The sequence below is a fragment of the Tenrec ecaudatus genome, chromosome 8 (assembly GCF_050624435.1).
Source record: "Tenrec ecaudatus isolate mTenEca1 chromosome 8, mTenEca1.hap1, whole genome shotgun sequence".
In the NCBI taxonomy this organism is placed as follows: domain Eukaryota; kingdom Metazoa; phylum Chordata; class Mammalia; order Afrosoricida; family Tenrecidae; genus Tenrec; species Tenrec ecaudatus.
The window spans coordinates 37,913,992-37,935,201 of NC_134537.1; the positions used below are offsets into that span (position 1 = coordinate 37,913,992).

The 21,210-nt window shown below is 42.5% G+C and overlaps 1 non-coding gene across 1 annotated transcript; it reads left to right on the forward strand.

Moving 5' to 3' along the window:
* The first annotated feature begins 8,079 nt into the window (after positions 1–8,079).
* Positions 8,080–8,242, forward strand: LOC142455940 (U1 spliceosomal RNA). The gene has a single exon (XR_012786044.1). It is a non-coding gene; the product is annotated as a U1 spliceosomal RNA (small nuclear RNA).
* Positions 8,243–21,210: the final 12,968 nt, after the last annotated feature.

A 21,210-nucleotide genomic window follows, 5' to 3' on the forward strand; every position in this document is an offset into this window, starting at 1 on the left:
TGCTTCTTCCATGTGGACTTTGTTGTTTCAGAGCTAGATGACTGCTTGTTTACCTTCAAGCCTTTAAGACCCCAGATGCTGTATCTTTTAATAGCCAGGAACCATCAGCTTTCTTCACCACATTTGCTTGTGCACCTACTTGTCTTCAGCGATCGTATAGGGGAGGTGAGCACACAATTATATGATTTTTTGTTCTTTGATGCCTGGTAACTGATCCCTTCGGCACCTCGTGATCACACAGGCTGGTGTGCTTCTTCTATTTGGGCTTTGTTGCTTCTGAGCTAGATGGCTGCTTGTTTACCTTCAAGCCCTTAAGACCCTAGAGGCTATATCTTTTGGTAGCCGGGCACCATCAGCTTTCTTCATCACTTTTGCTTATTCACCCGCTTTGTCTTCAGCGATTGTGTCAGGAAGGTGAGCATCATAGAATGCAAATTTAAAAGAACAAGTATTCTTGCATCGAGGGAATAGTTGAGTGGAGGCCCAATGTCCATCTGCTACCTTCATACTAAACCTGTAAATATATGCACATAAATCGATTTCCCCATCCTCATATGGATTTACATTATGTACATGCCTTTATTTAGACCTCTATAAGTGCCCTTTGCCTCCTAGCTCTTACCTCTACTTCCTTCGACTTTCCTCTTGTCCCCCTATCATGTTCAGTCTTCATTTGGGTTTCAGAAATTCCTCTTGGTTACATTACCCTTGATCACGCCCTACCGGGCCTCCTACACCCTCCTCACCACCGATTAGGATCAGTTGTTGTTCTCTTGTCCCTGGGTTTGTTAACACCACTACCTTTCTCCACTCCTCCCCCTCTCCCATGTTCCCCTGGAACTGTAAGTCCAGTTGTTTTCTCCTCTAGATTGTTCATCTAGCCTATCTTATTTAGACAGACCCACGGAGATAATAACACACACAAAAACAAGACAGAGCAAAACCAAGCAACAATATACAACAAAACAACAACAAACCAATGACCCAAATCCAAAACAAAACACAACAAGAAAGAAAAGCTTGTAGTTAGTTCAATGACTGTTTGTTGGCCTTTAGGGGGTATACAATTGCCTCTTGATCTTTGTATAGGTTCTACATGAGCATGATGAAGTGTTCTGGAATTCCCATTCTTCTCAAGGGTATCCATATTTTGTTATACACTGTACAGTCCAATACCTTTGCATAGTCAACAAAACACAAGTGAACATTTTCTTTGGCATTTTCTGCTTTGAGTCCAGAGCAATGATAACCCTTTGTCCACCTCCACTTCTTATTTCAACTTCAATTCTGGCAGCTCCCTGTTAATGTACTGCTGCAACCTTTGGTAAAGGATCTTCAGCAATATTTTCCTTTCATGTCTTATCAATCATATTGCTATATAATTTGCACATGCAGTTGGCCCACCTTTCTTCGGAACGGGTAAAATTGACAACTCTTCAAATCAGTTGGCCAAGTAACTCTCTTCCAATTTTTTTTGCCATACAAGTGCTTTATCAGTTAATTGAAACATTCAATTGGTAGTGCAACAATTCCTGAATTCCAACAATTCCTGAACTTTTTGGCTAATATCTTCAGTGCAGCTCGGACTTATTCTTCAGCACAATTGGTTATTGATCACATTCTACTTCCTGAAGTGGTTGAATGTCTACTCCTTCATTTTGACACAGGGACATCTTCTTTTGGTGCCTCCTACGTGAGTCACTATTTTGCCCATAGAATTTTTTCAATATTGCAACTCTAGGCTTGAATTTTTTATTCTTGTGTTCTTTCAGTTTAATATATGCTGAGTGTGTTTTCCCTATTTGGGTTTCTAATCTAAGTCTTTGAAAATTTCATTAAAATATTTTACTTCATCTTTTTGAGCTGCTCTTTGAAATTGTCTATTCAATTCTTTTATAAATCCTTTCTTCCATGTGCCTCAGTTACTCTATGATCAAGTAACCTAAAGGGGCCTCTTCTGACATCCACTTTGATCTTTTCTTTCTTTCTTTCTTTCTTTCTTTCTTTCTTTCTTTCTTTCTTTCTTTCTTTCTTTCTTTCTTATTTTTAATGGCCTTTTGCTTTCTTCATATCACCTCGACTCAAAGCAGAGAATGCAAAAAAAAAATGTTTACTTGTATGTCATTGACTATGTGAGATGACTTCTTGATGTCATCCCATGGCTCATCAGGTCGTCTGTCACTAGTGCTCAATGCATCAAATCAAATGCCTCACGTTTCTAAGGTCTTCTTGAAATTATGGTGGGGTATCTTCAAGATCATAGTTTGTGGCTCTCATGGACTTGTTTTAATTTTCTTCAGTGTCAATCTGAATTTACCTATGAGCCACTGATGGTCTATTCCCCATTCAGCCTCTGGGCTGGTTTTAGGTGCTGATATTGAGTTTCGTCTTTTCACACAGCTGGAGTCGATTTGATTACTGTATATTTTATCTGGAAAAATTCACTTGTATTGATGTTGTGAGTGTTGCTGAAAAAAATTTGCAAGAAGAAGTCGTTGGACTTGCAGAATTCTGTCGTGGGATCTCCAGCTTCATTCCTATCACCAAGGCTGAATTTTCCAACTACTGTTATTTCGTCCTTGTTTCCAAATTGTGCCAAAAATGATCAATGTAACTTGATTGCATGTATGATCAATTTCATACTGAAGATGCTGGTATAGAATTCTTTAATTTCTTTGTCACTAGCTTTAGTAGTTGGTGCAACAATTTGAATAATAACTGTACTGACTGGATTTCCTTATATTCGGACAGATATTATCCCATCACAGATAGCTGTATACTTCACGATATATCTTAAAATGCACTTTTTGATGATGAATGCCATACCGTTCCTCTTGATTTTGTCATCAGAGGCATAGAAAATCATATGGATGTCTGATTCAAAATGGCCAATACCAGTCCATTCCATTTAATTTTGATGACTTGTAATTTTCCTAGATTCATATTTCATACATTAAAATTCTGATTGTTAATAGACTTTGAAATAGTTTTTTCTCACTTTGAGTCATGTCCTCAGCAAATGAAGGCGCCGAAGGCTTTGCTCTATTCCCATCATTGTGGTCAACTCTACTTTGAGAAGGCAGCTCTTCCTCAGTTGTATTTGAAATGCCTTCCAACCCAATGGGCTCATCTTCTATGACACTCTGACAATGTTTGGTTTCTACTCATGAAGTTTTCAGTATCTGACGATGCTCTGTTGCTATTCAGAAGGTTCTCAGTGGCTATTTCCTTCAAAGTGGGCAGCCTCTTCCTTTGTTGTAGTCTATTCTTAGTCTGAAAGCTCTGCTGAAACTTGTGCATTTTGGGCGACACTGCTGGCATTTGAAATTCTGGTGACATAGCTTCCAGCATCCTAGCAACACACACGCCACCACAGTAAGACAGACAAGTGATGGAGTCTCAATGGAATGGTTTGATATCCACAGGTCCTCTGAGGGAATGGGGCCACTGGTCCAGACTAACGGACAAGCTTCTTAACAAAACACAAACTGAACCAGATGTGCAAATATGGGCTTGGTTGAGCGGGGAGATCTAACTCACTACCCAGGGTGTCTGGTAACCAAATAAATACTCAACAGAGCGTCCCAGGGCATGACATCAGACTCCAGGGAGGCAGTCCAGCAGTGGTCAGGGAAATCTGCTCTGATAACTTCAGCTCATGGAGCGCCTACGTGTGTTAGAGTAGAACTCTGCTCCATAGGGTTTTCAGTGGTTGGTTTTCCCAAAGTGGATCACCAGGCCTTTCTTCCCAGGCACCTCTGGGTGGATTTGAACATCATACCTTTTGGTTAACAGCCGAGTACATTAACCATTTATATTACCCAAGGACTGCAGCTGTGGGAAAACTCAAATGGTTCCTGCCTCCTGTCAGGTCTGGGCCTGAGGAGGAAGCCACGGGTGTCCAGAGCCAGCTTCTGTCCTCCTCACAGCCTGGTGGGTTCTCTGGTGCCTCTTTGAGTCCAACACAGCCTAACCCTGAGTGGGCATTCACATCTATATGGAAGGCATTGTGTCTTTCTGTTTCTGTTTCAATTTCAGCTTGTAGCATTTTCTGATGGTGACTTAGGTTTCAAGAATACACAGATCTGAGGACATGGACCAAGACACTGACAGCAAGGACTGGGCCAGACAATGAAATGAGAATGGGGCACATAGCTGAAGGTGTGCTTTGTCCATGTTTTGGGGTATAATGTGGACAAACTCACAATTGGGTACAGACACGGTGAGGAGCTGGGACAGTTGGCTTGCTCACCCAAAGGTGGGTGGGTCCATAAATCATAGCATTTTCATATAGTGGACTACTGTATTACATAAAAATAAACGGATTAGCATTAAGAGGGAAAAGTCTCAAATCCAGAGGGTTGAACAACAACAATAGCAAAGACTAAAACAAGGCAAGTAGCAGGTCGCTCACATTTATATTGTTGGCAGTGTGATTTCATTAAGATTACATCAAAATATGCAAACATATGTTGGTTAATTGTGGTTGTCCACTTACTTGGTAAAAGCAATGCCTGTCATTTCCTCTGGGGCTGGAGGAAGGAAAATAAAATCTAGGCATGATTCAATGTGGCTTCTGTTGGTTATTCCTTAAAAAAATTGAAGCCAATATGAAAAAACATGTTCCTAGATGACAAGGCCAGGTAGTGGGTCAATGGTTGTGTGTTAAATTATGTTTCATATTTTCACGCTCTTGGAAAAGTTTCTTAGTGTACAAGAAATAGAACGTGGGGACCCAGGAGGCTCTGTGAGGATGCAGGGTGTGATGGGCGGGATTGGACCACGGGGAGCTGGCCAACACGGTGAGCATGCCCCACCTGCCAGCCAGGAGATGCGGTGCTCATTTCCCCTCTCTCATTTTCACGTCCAGAGTCACGCAAGTCTGGGCTGCTCTTCTTGTTCTTGATGGTCTCTCAAGTCCCCCCTAGACTTCTGGAGACCCTGGGCACAGCTGAATGAAATGTACCAGGACTTGTTCCCTCCCTCTGATTGGTTGTTGCATGTCAGATGGTCGTGCTCCATAGAGGTCCCATTGGCCGATTTCTCAGGAGGAGGCTTGATTTTCCAGGCCTTATTTCCTAGTCTAGACGCTCTAGCTGAAATCCAGTTAACATCATAGCAGCACACAAGCCTCTCCCATCACATGGGTAGCGGTTGTGCTTGAAGGCATTGCCTGGGTTCCAACTCAGGGCTGCTCAATGGAAGGTGAGGATTCTTCCCCTGAACCATCTCGCCTCTTGGAGCTGAGGTTTGCCTTGTGACCCTGGAACTTGTCCTCTGCATTTCTGTTCCCTCCTGGGAGCGGAATGTTACATCAGCGAGTCTTCTACAGGAGCCTGTAGCCTGGTACTCCAGAGACCTGTGTAAGAACAACTCAACTTCATACCCGGCCCGCCCCGCTCCCTCCCCCCACCGCCAAGTGACAGGACTCTGGAGACCCGGAGCCTCTGTTTTTCTACCCCAAGCTTTCCCAGGGACTCAGTTCTTTCATGGTTGCCTCTGATGTCCTGTTTTATGCACTTACTCATGTGGCTGCCTTATGCTTCTTATTATTCATAAAAATGTGCTCGGCCCAGGTCATCATCTAAATTCCAAGACAGGACTGAGCCTCCTCACCATACTCCTGTCTGATGTTCTGGTAAGGGAACTGGTTTTGGAGTCAGGAATCCCCGCTCGGCCTGGAAGGAGCCAGATGACTTTAGGCAAGTCACATCACCTCTCTGAACCTGTTTCTCCCTATGGAAAAAACAGACTGTAAATACTTGGCAGGTATTTGCCAAGTTGATATGCCATCACTGTTGCACACTGTATCAATTGTCAGGATTCCTGCCACAGAGGTGGGCCATAGATTGCAGTTACAGCTTCCAGGCTAAGACAGTGATGGCCTGGTACGTAGCTGACTGGGTCTGTGAGGTAGTTAGTTTATTGTGCCAACCTGGCCAATAAACACATGTGGGATTAATTGAAGGGCAGAGAGGTAAAATGGCTCAGTGAGCTTCGCCCCTCTTGTCTCTTGCTCTTTGATCATCAGACCAGTGTGTGGCTGCCTTGCTTGCTCTCTGCCCCAATTTTCAAGCTACACTACCTGTGGGACACCTAACCCGTGGACTGTGTTGCTATAATTTGAGGTTCCTTCAAGATCTGCTTCGCCACATGATTGGAATTTACATCTCTTGAGCTGGGGACTGTCGGACCCTGTCATCTGGCTGACTGTTGGTGACCTGCCTTGCTGTTTGCTGCCTGTGGCCGGATAGCCTGAATTGCTTTACAGAGGACTACCCAGTGGCCCTCAAGACTTGAAGGACTGCCAGTGTCTCGCAACTGTCTCACGGGAGTGAGTTGCACTGAGCCATTTGTACTGCTTTCTAATTTAATTAACTGTTTATTTCTTATGTTATACATCTATCTATCTATCTGTATAAATATGTATAAAATTGTTAGCATTCTGGGTTTGTTTCTCTAGAGAACCCTGTCTAACACAGTCTGCTTAGTACAAGTCATAACACATGAACTTTCCAAGAGTCCAGTTTCACAACGAATGTTGGCAGGCCTTTCAGATTCTGACAGTTTCTTTCTTGGTGTTATGCTGCTCACCCTTTTTGCCCACCCCCCTCTCTTCTTTCTCTCAGCCTTCTTTCCCTAGGCAATCTCTGGCTTCTAAGATGACTACAGAACAGCCTAGGTCCACGTCTTCACCTCCAGCTACACATTCTCTGAGTACTTCCCATAGGAGGCTGCCTTGCAAGAAAGAGATGAATCTAACCTGTCTTCTGTGGCAACGTGCCTTCTGGAGAAGCACTCTCCTCTTCCAAGCCAGGTCAGACATGACCAATCTCTCAGGACGTTAAGGCCAAGTGTGACCTCTTCAATGGTGATCCAGGCAGCCATTCACATTCTAGGGTTGGCACCCCAAGTTGATAAGAGCTGGAATTTCCTGAGTACTCACTGTGCTAGAGTTGCTATCACGTTACTCCCTTCCATGAAGAAGTCTGAGTAGGACGTCTCGAGCAGTGGTCCTCAATCTTTGAAATACCATAGAATCTCCTAGGGTTGGCAAATGGTTAGTGTGCTTGCTTAGCTGCTGATTGAAAATGTGGAGGTTCACAGCTACCCGGAAGTGCCTCAGCAGAAAAGCCTGGCGATTGGCTCCTGAAGATACAGAGCATAATTTTACTCTGATCCACATCAGACCACCCAATTTTTTTTTCCTGATCAGAGAGAGAGAGAGGTCTGTTCAGGTTCATGGAATGGATTGTTGCAGAAGTTAGGGCCAGCTGTGGCATTCAGCCCTCACCCTTCCTGGGTTTTGCTTCATCATTGAATAGCAGCCTGATCAGTTTCAAAGAAAGAATTTACCAATTGGCAAGACTCTATGCAGCCCAAGTCATCATCTAGCTCCCAAAAAGGGAGATTCTGACACCATGTTTTGGTTTCTTGTATTCCCCACCCCCTCCCACTGCTTAGTAAGAAGGACAAACACATGTAAGAGTACTTCCCACGTGGAGCTTCCTGGGAAAAATGAGATGAAGCCCACCGATTTTCTGTGGGAATATTCTCCTGTTCCACGCCAGGTCAGACATCACTAATCTATCAGGTTGTTAAGTCTGAGTCCAACCTTTTAAACTGTGATCCAGGTAGCCACTAACATTTACTGGAGTTGGCACCCAAGTCAATAAGAGCTAGCATTTCCGGAGAGCTTACTATGTGCCCCGTCCCATGCTACTTTGCTGTCACAGTACTTCCTGTGTGACAACGCTATAAAGAAGCTGCTGTCCTTGCCCTGATGTCTCAGAGAAGCAAACAGCTGCAGACACTTGAAGTATCTTGCTCAAGACAGCCAAAGTCCAGAGCTTGAATTCTTGCCCTGGCTCTTCACTGTCTTCTATTTTCTATCCCTCCTTCAGTTTGTTCCACTGCGGTGTCTGGTGCACTTCTGTGACTCAGAGCGATGCCGCTGGCATTTTGAACTGCAGCAGGGCCAGCCCCGGTGGAGAGACTTTAGTGGAGCTTTCTGACTCAGACCAAGAAGTAGATCTGGTGATCTATTTCCAAAAATTAACAATTAAAACCTTGTGGATCATTCTTACCTGGCAGGGGAGATACCGTGATCACGAAGGTGGTTTTCCCAGGGCGAGGCTCATCCATTGCACTCCGGATGTGGTGACCCCGCGATTTCCCCAAATGTGGAAAACTCGACTGCATAATCTGTGGTCATGGGGGACTGCGCTCACGCTCTCCCCTGAAAAAAAGAGAAAAAAACACCCCAAAAACCTCGTGGATCACTGACTTCTTTTGTGCCCAGCATCAGGAGGGATCAGTCGCTGGAGGAAGACTTGATGTTTGGGGGGTTTGTAAAGTCGTTGAGGGCACATTGGTGACTGGACTGGCACATTAGCTGAGAGGATAGACTTGAACATGCAGACTCCTGTGATGCAGGACTGGACAAGGTTCCGTCCTGTCCTACATGAGGTTGGCATGAGTTAGCACCGCTCCACCACAGTTAACACACACGTTTTCCATCCCTGACCCCTGATTGCCCCTTTGCCTTTCTGAGCACAGGGCCGATGAACCTCCAAAGGTGAGGATCTGAAGATACGCTGCTGCACCTCCAGCTTCCCTCGTGTCCTTCAGCCAGTGATCATGGGCTTCGTTTCACACAGGAAGTTCATATGGGTGTGACGTCTCCAAGGTGACAGCTCAAATGACAGGAAGAAATAGAACTGGGGGTAGTCAATTCCTAAATCCCAATCTCTAGGTCAACCCTGCAAGCCGGGGATGCTGGGGACTTGATAGATGCTTCTCCTCGTTCCTTAAAGACTAACTTAGTTTAATTTTGAAAATAGATGTGGATCTGGGGCTGACCATGAAAAACAAACTTCATTAAGGCCTTCCTCAGATTTTGTAAAAGAATGCTGTTAATGATATTGAAAATACCATGGACAGCTAAAAAGGCCAACACATCTGTCTTGTAAGAAGTACACCCAAAATTTGTAATATCAGGGCTATTTGTTTTGAACCCAAGTAAAATGAAATCCTGGACCACTTCAATCTTTTATCTATTTATTATTATGTTACCCATTGGTCCAGTTGAGATGATATTTGGTTTCTTTACATTGACAGAAAAATGAGATTTTCTGTTCCCTAAAGTTACAGTCTTGGAAACTTACTGGGAACAGTTCTACCCTGTCCTACAAGGTCACTATGAGCTGTAATGAACTCAAGGGCATTGAGGGCTTTTTGTTTGTTTTGTTTTGAGTTTTACATGAAGTTGTAATCCAAATTTTGTCAGCAAGGACTTCTAGTCTTCCTCACTTTCCGCCAGCAAGGTTATGTCGTCTGCATTTTACTGGTGGTTAACAAAGCAATCCCTATGCCTCTTTCTTCTTCCTGCAATCCACGTTCCTGGATTATTTGCTCAGCGTGCACACTGAATAAGTGTGGTGAAGGAGACAGACCATGTATGATTTTTACCTGTGCGGCATTCTCTTGTTCTGCTCAAGTGATTTCCTCTTTGTCTCTGTTCAGGTTCTCCATGAGCACAATTCAGTATTCTGGAACGCCGGTTCTTTTTAATGTTATTCCCATTTCTTGTGATTCACACAGTGGACGTCTTTGCACAGCCAATACAACACAAGGCAGCATCTTTCTGATATTCTTTACCCGCAGCCAAGAACGAGCTGACAGCAGTGATGTCCATCATGTTATGGCTTCTTCTGAATCCTTCTTGACGTTCTGGGAGCTCCCTGTCAATGTACTGTTGCAAAGCAGTTTTGAGTTTCCTTCAGCAAAAGTTTACTTGTGTGTAATGTTAACAATATTGTTTGAGAACGTCCCCATTCTGTTCGGGACTATTTCTTTGGCCTGGGCACAAATACAGATCTCTTTTTGTTGGTTGACCAGGTGGTTATCTTCCATTTTTCTTGGCATATAGCTTATGTGTACTTGCAGTACTACCTTATTTTGCTGAAAAATCTCAATTGGTATTTTGTCAATTCTTGAAGCTTCAGTTTTTTGCTAATGCCTCAGTGAAGCCTTGTCTCCTTTTAAAACCATCCATTCTTGATCGTGTGCTACTTTTTGAAATGGTTGAATGTTGACAAAATATTTTTTCCATCTGTGCATTCATTACTTTCACCATATTTTGATGCTTCTGACATGACTCAATGTTTTGTTCATAGAATCCTTTAAAATCATAACTCAAGGCTTGATTTTTTCCCAGTTCTTTCTACTTGGTAAACCCTCAGCATGTTTAACCTTTTCTGGCTTTCAGGTCCTTGCACATTTAATTATAATACTCAATTTTGTCTTTTTGAGTTTCCTTTTGGAAATTTCTGTTTAGCTCTTTTCATCATTTCTTCCATTTGTTTTAGCTAATCTACATTCTAGAGCAAGTTTCAAAGTCTCCTCTGACATCAATTTTGATCTTTTACTTTCCTTAAGTGGCCTTTTGCTTTCTTCATCTGTGACCTTCTTGATATCTCATAACTCATCAGGTCTTCTGTTATTAATGTGCAGTGCAGCAAGTCTCTTCTTGGGATGTCTCCACATTCAGGTGAGATAGACTCAATGTTGTATTTTAGCTATTGTGGACTTGTGTTTATTTTCTTTAACATGAAGCTACATGTAAGCAATTGATGATATGTTCCACCTTTGGCCGCTGTCCTTGTAATCCAAATAGCTGATGGTATTGAGCTTCCGCATAGTCTCTTCCCACAGATGTAGCTAATTTTATTCCTGTGTGTTCCATATGGCTATATCCATGTGTAGTTATCATGCATGTTATTGAAAATGGTCTTTGCATCCCTTGCAGAGGGGTAGTGGGGAGGAGATGAGTCACTCAGGGTTCAGTGTAGCAGCAATGAAATTCAAAACCTTCCTCTAGTTCTTGAACGCTCCCTCCCCTCCCAATTATTATGACCCCAATTCTACCTTGCAGACCTGGTTATACCAGAGGATGCACAGCGGTGCAGTAGGGATCTGGAAACACAGGGAATCTAGGATGGATGAACCCTTCAGGACCAGCAGTGGGAATGGCGACACTGGGAGGGAAGGGAGAAATGATCTTGGAGATCTATGTGTAACCTCCTCTCTGGGAGATGGGCAATGGGGTGGTGGGTGAGGGGAGATGCTGGGGAGTGTAAGATAAGATATAATAACTATTTATAAACTATTAAGGGAGCAGGGGGAAGGAGGAAGTGGGAGGGAGGGGGAGGGGAAAAAAAGGGAAACTGAGCTGATTCCAGGAACCCAAGTGGAGAGCGAATTTTGAGAATGACAAGTGCAACGAATGTATAAGGGTGCTTTGCTTGATTGATGTATGTATGGATTGTGATAAGAGTTGTATGAGCCCCAATAAAAAGATTTATTAAAAAAACCCAGAAAATGGTCTTTGTAACAAAGAAGTCATTGGTCTTACAAAATTCAGTCCTGTAATCCCCAGCTTCATTTTTATCACTAAGGCTCTACTTCCTTGCTCTTTATTTCCTACTTTCACATTCTGATCGCCAATAATCATCAATGCATCCTGATTACCTGTTTGATCAATTTCAAATGGGAGAAGTTGGTAGAATTCATCAATTTTTATCACTGGGCTTAAGAGTTGGTGTGTAAATTTCAATAATAATTCAATTAACTGCACTTTCTTGTAGGTACATAGTTATTATCCTATCACATGTTCTTTGACTTGGCACCATTCCTTTTGAATTTTCCATTCCTAGAATAGTAAACCATATGATTATTGGACTCAAAATACCAGTGTATTTTAGCTCCCCAATGCCTAGGAAGTTGGTCTTTATGCATTCCATTTCATTTTTGAAGACTTCCAATTTTCCTCAATTCATACTTAGTAATTTGTACATCCCACATTTATATTTCCAGTTTGTTGTTGTTGTGAGGTGCTGTCGAGACCAGTAAAATCCAAAATTACCTCATGTACAACAGAAGTAAACACTGCCTGGTCCTGTGCCTTCTTCACAGTCATTGGAACCCATTGTGACTATCAAATATTTACAGGTGGCGATAAATGTTTGCACCCTAGGGACAGAGACCAAGGACGCAAGAAGTGAGTAATGAAATTTGGACTCAATTCAAGCTTTCTTTCCTAGGGATCCTTAGAGTGAGGAATTGATATTGTGATATGGGCCTTCCAGGCCATCTCACGTTTCGACTACTGCTGCCAGCAGGCACTCAGACAGAGTGGGACAGACTCTGTGAGTTAAAAGTAGGCAACATCCACAAAGGTTTTTCTCTGGTTACCCGGTTACCAATTAAACCAATAACTGGAGACCAGAATTCACTTTCATTTTGGCAAAACAACAGTTCTTCCTGGAGGCTTGAGCTAGCTAACTCCAGTAGCATCGAGGTGCTTGCTTCAGACATGGATAAGCATTTATTTAGCACTAAGGAGGGATGCTTGTCTGCTTCCATCTAGGAAAGAGCATCTAACAATAGTGTTTGGTGTTGACACATCACTGGGGCAAAAATTTCTAATAATTCAAGGACAATATGGAAAACTAGGGACTACCAGTAAGATAGAGAACTAGGTGCATAACCTACACAGATTCCCTATAACAAAGATGCTAGAGACCAAATGAAACAGATACAGATGACAATCCTGAAACTCTGGGCTTCTGAAGAAATGACAGAGAAGTGGATTGAATACCAACTGGGAGAATAAGTTGAACAAAAGAAGCAAGAGGGAAAATAGATGGATGAATTGTCAGTTGGTCTGGTGAGTGATGGTGAACGTTTGCAAGCAGCAGTGGATTCACACAGTGGCCCAGCACACCAGTGACTGGGGACAAGTAAGGTGCAGTGCTTCTTGTTCTTCAGATCCCTCTGGTGACCAGGAGCATGGCCAGCCCCAACCCTCATCCACCCAGTAGTCAGTGGCACCTCCTCCTTGCCCCACACAGCCCCCTTCTGCTTCATGGATCAAGAACTGGGGGCACCGTCCCCACATCTGGAGGTAAATAAACTGCCCCACTGGAGCAGCAGAAGACCCAGTGCTACATCTCTGGCCACCCTTTGATGTGCTTACGTGGAACCTCGATATAGACAAAGAAGTCATCATTTTACCACAACAAAAGGATAATGCATGGATTAAAACTAGGAACGGTACATGTCAACTTTGTGTCCTTTCACCATACGTATTCAATATGTAGGCTGAGCAAACGACCCAAGAAGGTGGACTATATGAAGAAGCATTATGTAAAGAACTCTGTGAAGAAGACCACAGGATCAGAACTGGAGGGAGGCTCATTAGCAGACTGCAATATGCAGATGACCCAATCTTGCTTGCTAAAAGCAAGGAGGACTTGAAGAACTTATTGATGAGGACCAAAGACTGCGACCTGAGGGTCACATACAATGAAGCATAAGGAAAACAAAAACTCCCACGAATGGACCAAAAGACAACATTATGATAAAGGGATTCACAATCAATACATAACCAATACAAGCAATGGTCAAGAAATGAAACAAGGCATTGCACTGGGAAAACCTTGCTGTTTCAAACCCCCTTCAAAGTGTTCAAGAACAAAGATGTCACATGGAGGACTGAGGTGTGCCTGACGCATGGTATTTTCCATCATCTCATATGCCTGTGCAAGTTGGACGATAGATAAGAAAAAACTACCAGCCAAGAATCATATACCCCGCACAATTGTCCCTTAAATATTATAGGGAAATTAAGACATTTTCAGATAAATAGAAATCAAAGGGATTTCTAAAAGTGATCAAATGTAGAAGAAATACTAAGAGGTGTTCTTTGGGTAGGGAGCCAGCAACAGTGGACAAAAAATCTGACATGAACATACATGACAACACCACACAGCAGTCAACCCAGCTATAGAAGTATCCAAAGTAAACAAACCTACATTGCTAGAAATGGGAACCAGTGATATGTATTTGTAATGAAGACAACTGCAAGGTGGGAAGAGGGAATGGTGTAGTTACAGAACTTCCAAATGGGGGAGGAATTCAAGTATAGTTCAAGAACTTGGGCGAAAGGGAAAGCAATATCTAATAAGAGAGAGGTTGGCATAAAAAGTGATAGAGGCAGGGGTAGACACTCATAGATGTGTAAGAGTTAATGGCTACAGAAGTAGATATTATATACACAATCATGTCATAATGGTGATCTATATGTATACATGAATAGACACACAGGCTGGATGGGTGGGTGTGGGAGAGAGTAGAGTATACTCATGGATACAGATAGGTTGTGATGAAGGATATTTGTACATATATATTTACCCTTGCTCCAGCTGTATCCATGAATGTGGGGGCAAAGTTTTGAAAACGTCTTAAATGTAACCTGAGGGAATGGGGTTACTGGGCCTGGAGCTTCAGGACTATAGTCTTGGCCACAACAAGGTCAATTGGTGTAACGTAGGTCATAAGGGCTACACTCTACTTTGGTGACTAGGTCCTGGAGTCTTAAAAACTTGTGAGTGGCCATCTAAGATGCAGCTGTTAGTTTCTTCCCATCTGGAGGTAACAAGAATGATGGAAATCAAAGAAACACATAGAAACAATTAGTCCAATGGGCTAACGGACCACAAGAACATTAATCTACACAAGACTGAGACAAGTGTTAAATGGTGCCCCGTTACCACTACGAACCACTCTGAAAGAGATCACAATAAATGAATACAGTGGGAAGAAAATGTAGAGCAGAACTCAAAACTAGGAAAGAAGCTAGACTCCCTGGCTGGTTAGACACCGGTGGGACCATCAAGACAATGTCTCTTGCTCACCCTTTGGGTTGGGCTGAACTCACACTCTGGCTCAATTTTCAGCCAAATGATAGATAGGTCTACAACACTAGTAAGGTGTTCACACCTTAAGCTAATTGATCACTTGTTATCCAAGGGGAAGTATTTACCAAAGGTCAAAGTTCAAAAGGATTAAGAAGGAAAGAGCACTAAAGAAGAAGGACAAAGGGAGGAGGTGGGATGGGTAATATTACACTCAGGGGATTGCAATGGCTAAGATAAAACGGACTGTAGATGAATCATTTAATGTAAAATTGATGATCTCTTCTATAAACCTTCACCCAATTCACAATCACATCAAGGAGTCCTTATAGAAAAAGACTGTTTGGAAATGGTGGTAGTAAGTGTACAACTGCTGCATGTGATTGAACCATGGAATGATTTGATGCATGTATTAATTCCAATTAATAAAAATGTTTAAAAAGTAAAATATGGAAAACAAAAAAAATTACGTGCATATTAAAGGGAGAGAAGAGAAAATTTAAAAAGTTAACATCCAGGATGTGATCCAAAGTGTAATCAAAGGTCTTTAAATATTGAAAGAATGTAACAGGAATCTTGAAAAGAGTTACCCCAAAAAGCACAGATCTAAAGTCAAGATCTGAGTGTGAGTTTGCTTGTTGGTGTTCTAAGCACAATGGACACCCGGCACAGCTTTTGAGGCACACTGGTCAATGCTGTCTCTTTTGAAGGAGAGAAACCAGGGTCTCCCATTTCCCTTGGCAGCTTTTCTTCACCAAAAATCTAGATAATCAAATTATCCTCACCCCTCTACCCTACAGCAGTCTTAATTCAAACCCAATTCTTTCACATTAAATATTTAATAGCCATCTACTGACATTTTTGCTAGGTGGGTTAAGTAGTGATTCAGAGAAGCTGGATGCTCTTACATGTCATATGAACACTTCATAAACACTGACTCATCCACATGTAAGTCTACTTAGGCCCGTTTTATGGGTCTTTAAAGTTTTACACTTCAATTCATCATAGGAGACTATTATTGGATCACTTTGCTTGTATGACATATTGTTGGTTGTTTTTGTGATTTATTTGCTGCCCAGTTCTTAACCAAGAACACAAACTCTAATTATCTTATTGATGTTACAGGGGAATGCAATCCACTTAGGACAGACACATTTTAGTCAAAGATAGATGTGGCTCTCATTAGGTGTCCTGTGGGTGGAGCTTAAGGGAGGGAGCTTAATGGGATGGGATGAGGTCCCAAAGCCCCAAAGAAGATGGGTAGGCTTTCAGCTCCACTTTCATGATGGGTCATTGCTGTTATAGCTCTTTTTGGTTTTAGGCATGTGCTTGACTAAACAAATACTTGGAAAGGACCAGATAAAGGAGATCAATTTTAAGTTTCAACTTGCTTGCCACAGCTGATAGAACAATTTATAGCGATTGCTGGGTTACTGAATTGAAAATGGCTCCTACGCCAAATTGATACCCTGAGGAAAAGGGGACAAGATGGACTAGCAATGTCTTAGAGGTTTTTGAAAGGAGAGAATGACAGCATCAGTGCCCAGCATATGATATTACCTTCTTCCGCCCTCTTTGTGAATCACAAGAGCCCTTGTGTGGGACTTACATAACAGACTTATGGATTTGATCTGGTCTCGGCTAGAATTTTTTTTTCAATATTCAATTGTTCTTGTATCTAAAATTCTTTCTTATACATGTATGAATTTGTTTCTCTAGTCTACCCAGACTAACACACCCTGTTTAGCCAGTAGGATTTGTACGAGTCCACCAGCAATGCTGCTTCTTTCCCCGCCACCGTGTGCTCAGGGTAGAAATTCAGTGTGTTGCACAAAGTGGTTAACCCTTGGCTAAAAGCTCCAAAGGAGAGGTTCCCTAATCGAGTAAAGCATTTAGTTTGAGATAAACCATGGGTTGAACAATCCTCTCAAGCTAAGGCTGAATAATGGCTGCCTATGACCCCTTATTCTGTTTCATAATAATAAAACAGCCTTCAGAATAAAGAACTTGGCTGTTTCTGAGGGATTTAGAACATGGCGCAAGAGGCCGCACTTTTCCAAACAATTGTTAACACCCAAGCGTCATGCTCAGGTTGAGAGAGCTGCTCAAGACAGTACTGTCCCGTCTCCCCATCCAGAAGCTTGATGCCACACCAGCGCCAGCCCAATCTTTGTGGCCATTTGAATAAGACACTTTTTCTAGAAGGAACACAGGTTGGGGAGAAAAGCCTGTGCTGGCTTTCATCTCTCACTTATACCCTCAGCAAGAACCATGAGTAAAAATAGAACCAGCATGATTATCTATGGGCACACTGGCTTTATGGACAGCATCTAATTCTTTCTGACAAGTGGCCACTGACACAAGCTATATAAAAAACAACAATATCTCAAGGAATAAACCAAATCATATAATTTATTCTCACAACCCACGGTGTCTAAAGGTACCAAAGCATTATGAGATCAAGTAACAGCAAATCTCTTTGTAAGTCAAGGACGATCTGCCCTCTGCTTATGGAAACAGAAGCACATGTTGTAGAACTGAGCAGGCTAGGGAGTGATTCAAAGGGGGCTGGGAGGACGTGTCAGTCACTTGGTTTCTGAGGAATGTCAAGGGCTGGCCAGAGGAATGCTGAATGAACCAGGTCTAGAGCAGCTGACGTTTTAATTCAGAATTCATAGAGACTCTGCCATCTGGGGAGTGCGGCAATTGCTTTGAAATGAAGCTCTGGTTGGCATAAGCAAGTTTTGAATGAGAGATTTGTAGTGGCAGATGTTTGTAGACTGGATCTGATGGTTGTTGAGAGTAAGCTTTTGGGGTTGGTCGTTTATAAAACGTGTGTCACATGGGTATCATGTGTGTGCGTTGCGGATAGAAGAGTCAGTGCACACTTATTCTCTTCCTTTCCTCCTCTCTGCTTAATCTCAGGTAGCCCATCACCCCCACAGTCCTCCAAGCCAGAGATTCAGATGTAATCCTAGATGCTGCACTCTTTCTCACTGTATTGGACAGGGTTCTCTAGAGAGATAACACCAGATTGCTGAGAATTTTATATACAGATATAGATAGATAGATTGTTAGATATATAACACAAGAAATGAACTGTTAACTTAGATATGTAAAACAAGAAATGAACAATTAAATTATAAAGCAGTACAAATGGCTCAGTGCAACTCACTCCCATGAGAGAGTTGTGAGACACTAGCAGTCCTTCAAGTCTTGAGAGCCACCAGGTTGTCCTCTGTAGAGAGAGAGAGCTAGGCTATCCCAGCACAGGCAGCAAACAGCAAGGCAGGTCACCAGCTATCAGCCAGGTCACCAACTGTCAGTCCCCAGCTTCAGAGATGTAAATTCCAATCGTGTGGTCTTTAAGGGAATTCAACTTACAGCGACACAGTCCACAGGCTAGGCGTCCCACAGGTAGTGTACCCTTTAAATTGAGGCACAGAACAAGCAAGGCAGCCGCACACTGGTCAGATGATTAAAGAGCGAGAGACAAGAAAGGCGAGGCTCATCGAGCCATTTATCTCTCCGCCCTTCAATTAATTCCACAATTACTCACAACTGTCCAATTTGCTTCCATCTCCTCTCTCAGTCCACCTGCCCACTTCCCCAGCTCCAACCTTCATTACATTTCATTCAGAGCTTTGAAATAGCCGTCACACTGCTACCTCTTCCTCACACGCACTCCCGTGTCCACTCCACAGCCACAAAAGGACCTCTCCAAACAACAGATCTGATCATGCCATTCTCATTCATTCACTCAACTATATGGACTGGGGTTCTTTCTTAAAAACAAACAAATAAACACAGCAACATTTTATTTGGGGCTCATATAACTCGTATCACAATCCATCCATCCATTGTGTCAAGCACATTTGTACATTTGTTGCCATCATCATTTTCAAAACATTTTCTTTTTACTTGAGCCCTTGGTATCAACTCCTCATTTTTTCCTCCCTCCCCACCCCCCTTCCTCATGAACCCTGGATAATTTGTAAATTATTATTATTTTTTCATGTCTTACACTAACAGATGTCGCCCTTCACCCTCTTTTCTGTTGTCCATCCCTCCAGGGAGGGCGTTATATGTCAATTATTGTCATCGGTTCCTTCTTTCTCCACCCCCTCCACCTTCCCCTTATCGTCCTTGTATGGCTACTCTCATTATTGATCCTGAGAGGTTTATCTGTCCTGGATTCCCTGTGTTTCCAGCTCCTTTCTGTACATGTGTACATGGTCTGGTCTAGCTGGATTTGTAAGGTAGAATTGGGGTCACGATAGTGTGTGTGTGTGTGTGTGTGTGTGTGTGGTGGGAGGAAGGAAGCATTAAAGAAGTAGAGGAAAGTTGATTGTTTCATCATTGCTATACTGTACCCTGACTGGCTCATCTATTCCTTGTGACCTTTCTGTGAGGGGATGTCCAATTATCTACAGATAGGCTGTACTCCCCTCATTCAAATTGCTATGAGTTTTTTGTTCTGGGTTTTTTATGCCTGATACCTGATCTGACTTGGCTTCTATTCTGTGCCAGGCCTGGTTCTAAACCCCGAGGAAACAGTGATGACCAAAAGGGGCAAAATCTTGTCCACGTGGAGATACTATTTATCGTCATAGAGAAGGGGAGATAATAAACAAGATAAGTAAAATGCTGAGATGGCCAGATTGGCGATAGGTGCTATGGAGAAAAATAAAGCAAGAAAGGGAGTTAGGACGTTATTGTGGGGCATTGTGGTGATGATAAGTAGGGTGCTCAGAGAATGCCTCTTGGAGAATGGACATTTGATTAATGCTCAGGGAGTGAGCCAAGTTGCTTTCTCTGAGAATTAGAGGTACCAAGACTCTATGGGCATGGTTTGTTTGAGGAAGAGTGTAGTGTGACTAGAAAAGGGAGATGTGCATGTGTGTGTGTGTGTGTGAGAGAGAGAGAGAGAGAGAGAGAGAGAGAGAGAGAGAGAGAGAGAGAGAGATTGCTTCTAGACAGGGTCTACGAGGCTGTTGTATGGTCTGAGTGAGATGGCAAATCTGCTGAAAGGTCTTGAAAAAGGACAATCTTGAACTGACTTGGTTTGATGAGGTTTCTCTGCCGAGTTCAGGGTAGAAGCAGGGAGACCATTTAGGAAACTATGGCAGGGATATAGGTGAGAGAGAGTTCGTTGAACTAGTGAGGTAGGCTGGGGGTGTTTCTGAGATGTCAGATTCTTGATAAGCTGCAGGGGGAGCTCCCAGGCTTAGTGGGCAGGTGGATACAGTAGATGAGAGAAGAGTCAAGGATGACCCCTTTGACCTGGCGACCTGGCAGGAGGGAGTGGTGGAGGGTGGGAGGAGCACATTGCAGGGACAGATTAGTGAGTCCCGAGCTGGACATGTTAAAATCTTATTTTAGATGTTTGTTAGATGCTTGCCTTCGTTTCTGAGTTCTGCTCTAATGGAAATACCACAGTGGATGCCCTTACAGAGCAGAACTTTATTTTCACACAGTTCAGGAGGTTAAAAATTCAAAACAGGATTTTGAGCATTGGCCGTTTTGAATCAGAAAATCATATGGCTTACTATGCTGGGAATGACAGATTCAAGAGGAATGTCATCACATTCATCATTGACAAAAGGACATTTCAAGGTGTATCTTGAAGTACAATGCTCTCTGTGATAGGATAATACGTGTATCTCTCTGCATACAAGGAAATCAGTCATTACATGTAGTATTCAAATTTATGCACCAGCCAGTAAAGCTAGTGATGAAGAAATTTTTTAACTCTGCCATCTTCAGTCTGAAATTGATCAAACATGCAATCAAGATGGATTGATAATAATTGGTGATTGGAATGCAAAAGTTGGGAACAAAGTAGAATGAACAGTAGGTGGAAAATATGGTTTTGGTGATAGAAGTAAAGTTTGAGATTGTGTGATAGAATTTTACAAAACCAATGACTTCTTCATCACAAATACATTTTCTTTCAACAACACAAGCAGTGACTATACACATGGACTTCTCCAGATGGAATACACAGAAATCAAATTGATTACATTTGTGAGAAGAGACGAGGGAGAAGCCCAATATCAGCAGGTAAAACTAGGTCATAACTGATTATGGAACAAACAAACCATCAATTGCTCATATGTGAGTTCAGGTTGAAGCTGGAAAAAAAAAGTACACAAGTAGAAAAACATTATCTTGAGTTTATTCCACCAGAATTTTGAGAACATCTCAAGAAAATATTTGCTGCAGTGAACACTAATGATGGAAGACCCGTTGAGCTGTGGGATCATATCAAGAACATAACACATGAAGAAACCAAAGGTCATTAGAAAGACAGGAAAGAAAGAAAAGATCAAAGTGGATGTCAGAAGAGATTGAAACTTGCTCTTAGTCTTAGAGTAGCTAAGGAAAATGGGAGAAATGATTAAATAAAAGAGCTGAACAGATGATTTCAAAGGGCAACTTGAGAAGACAA